The 2,500-nt window shown below is 37.6% G+C and overlaps 2 protein-coding genes across 3 annotated transcripts in view; both read left to right on the top strand.

Moving 5' to 3' along the window:
• Positions 1-338, top strand: part of LOC310794593 (mamu class II histocompatibility antigen, DR alpha chain-like) — a 2,451-nt gene extending 2,113 nt beyond the window's left edge. For both annotated transcript variants that reach the window (XM_083656577.1, XM_083656578.1), the window contains exon 4: positions 1-338. This exon is cut by the window's left edge and continues 417 nt beyond it. The gene's annotated coding sequence lies outside the window, so the exon portion shown is untranslated.
• Positions 1-2,500, top strand: part of LOC310794591 (rano class II histocompatibility antigen, B alpha chain-like) — a 117,143-nt gene that overhangs the window by 69,844 nt on the left and 44,799 nt on the right. The window lies entirely within an intron of this gene.

Below are 2,500 nucleotides of genomic sequence, written 5' to 3'. Positions count from 1 at the left end.
CAGTCACTCAGAGCACCAGAGTGCACTCAAAATGGACCGTTCATAAAGCATTGAATTTCTTTGAACAGCCGCCCTCTCATTTTAGTCTAGACAGATGTTTAGAGCATCAGATTGAATTTACGAACGCACCCTGAGTAGCCTATTTTTTTGTTAAATTACATTATGCTAGAAATATTGTGTGCTCATTTCTAGCATGCCTCGCTGCCTCGCACACTCATATGTTGGTGATTATTTTATTTCAGGCACTTTCATTTTTCATTCATGTTGTAACGGAGTCTACAGCACAAGAATTTCACACGTGATACTTGTACTACGGAGTGACAATAAAAATCTTGAATCTTGAATCATGTCCCTGGGATGCATTTTTAATCCTTTTTTTCCATGTTGTTTTTGTTATCATTGCTTAGTATGCTTTATTACTCACCTAGACTTTATTATTCTCTTGGAATATTTTTTATCGACTTTTATACTGTTTTATGTTTAAATTTCACCCTTTTCGCCTTGTCCCCAACACAGAGTTTTACTATTAGTAATATAAATACAGTTGAATCAATGATTTTCTCTTGATTATTTAACTACCTACAATTTGTGACTTTGTTTGTTTACACCAGCCTACCCAATCAGAGTGAAGCTTGTTAGCATACTCTGTAAACTTTATTATACCTCCAGTTGTGTTTTCACTCATAATGAGAATTCTGTCTCTTTTTAGTGATTCAGATCATTTGGCTCAGCTCAGTAATGGCTCTTCAGTTAGTGTCCTACCGGCCCCTTCTGGCTTTTATCATTCAGCAAAAATTTGGTAATGTTTTGACTTATGATTGGTATGTGTGCATATGTATCACTTACATTATTCAATGAATTATACTAGAGCTTATACTTTTCAGAATACCATCATTTTACATTAGCCTATGTTTGGTAATGAAATAATGTAAAAACATAACATGATGTAGGCTATATAACAACAACATAGTAAACCCTGCTTATAATATATTTACCTTACATTCTGCCTTTAGGTTGTCTGTTATTAAAAATGCATCTAAATGCTGCTTCATTTGTGACTGTCACTCATCTTGTTTGCTGTTGTCTGTCATAACACATGATTGGCTGCACGCTCATACACACATCAACACAACAGTCAGTCCATGGAGTTCATGTGACTGAGCAGTGTGGTGAAAAGATGCTATTACAAAAAAAAAGATAGAGGGGGGGGGGGATAATCGTCTCTCAGACGGGAGCCAGTGTAGCTGAGTCAATGTTGTTCATTTTATTTTTGTGAACATTCTACTGCCGTTACACCAGCTCGATCACAGCCCCTCAAAGTAAAACAGCAAAATAACACAGAATGACTGTTGATCGCAAAATAAAGTGGAAGTTAAATACTGTCAGTGGAGTGGTATCCAGTGTGTATTGAGATACTTTGATTGATCAACAAATCAATGTTATCATCAGCATAAATTTGTCCCATTTAGATATTGCTATAGTCTGTTTATAGCCTACCTGCCTGCCTGTCTGTCTGTCTGTCTCCATCTGCCTGCCTGTCTTTCTGCCTGTCTGTCTCTCTGTCTACCTGCCTGTTTGCCTATCTGCCTGCCCGTTTGCCTGTCTGCCTTCTTGTCTGTCCCTATGTCACCGACCGTAGATTGCCCAGCTGATTCGGTGACGTATTTTTCAGTCCCAAATTATTGGTTGCTGTCAGTGTCAATCATCGAACTGCTTCGACAATTCTGCCAAATAACTTAAAGGAACACTCTGCCCATTTTCAACCAGCTTTGTATCATTAGAACATCAGTAGTATATCAGAAAACTGTAAACTGTTTTGAAGTCTGTCATTTAATTTGACAGTTGTGTTAAAGTGTAGACCAGTGATGTCACTGGTCCACTAACTCAAATTAATAACTCATTAACTCAAATCAACTCTCAATAACTGTCAAACTTAGATGAATGATGAATAGTTTGACAGTTATTGAAAGTTAATTTGAGTTAATGAGTTATTAATTTGAGTTAGTGTGGACCAGTGATGTCACTGGTCCACACTTTAACACTCAATAACTGTCAAATTAAATGACAGACTTCAAAACCGTTTACAGTTTTCTGATATACTACTGATGTTCTAATGATACAATGCTGGTTGAAAATGGGCGGAGTGTTCCTTTAAATTGATAAGAACTTAGGCTATTTATTGTTCCACCGATTATCACTGCAGCCCAATGACAGCAGCGCTGTTATCTTTGTGTGTCAGTTCTCACTTTGTCTGATCCAGAGCTGGAAGACCGGAAACAGTTACGGGAGACAGCTGCCATGACAGTTTGCCCGCTTCGATACATTTTTTATTTTAGAGCCATAATATTGTTATAAATATCAACAACTAGCCAACAGATATCAAAGCTGGTGGGCTTTATGGAAAGACCGTGACTTGAAATGGTTGGCAGTTATATAGAACTGGTCAGTGGCGTTTTAATACTGCCACATAGAGCTAGCAGTGCTCTGCAATGCATTATGA

The sequence above is a fragment of the Poromitra crassiceps genome (assembly GCF_964638095.1).
Source record: "Poromitra crassiceps genome assembly, chromosome: 20".
Classification (NCBI taxonomy): domain Eukaryota; kingdom Metazoa; phylum Chordata; class Actinopteri; order Beryciformes; family Melamphaidae; genus Poromitra; species Poromitra crassiceps.
This window is presented reverse-complemented; position numbering and strand designations above follow the sequence as displayed.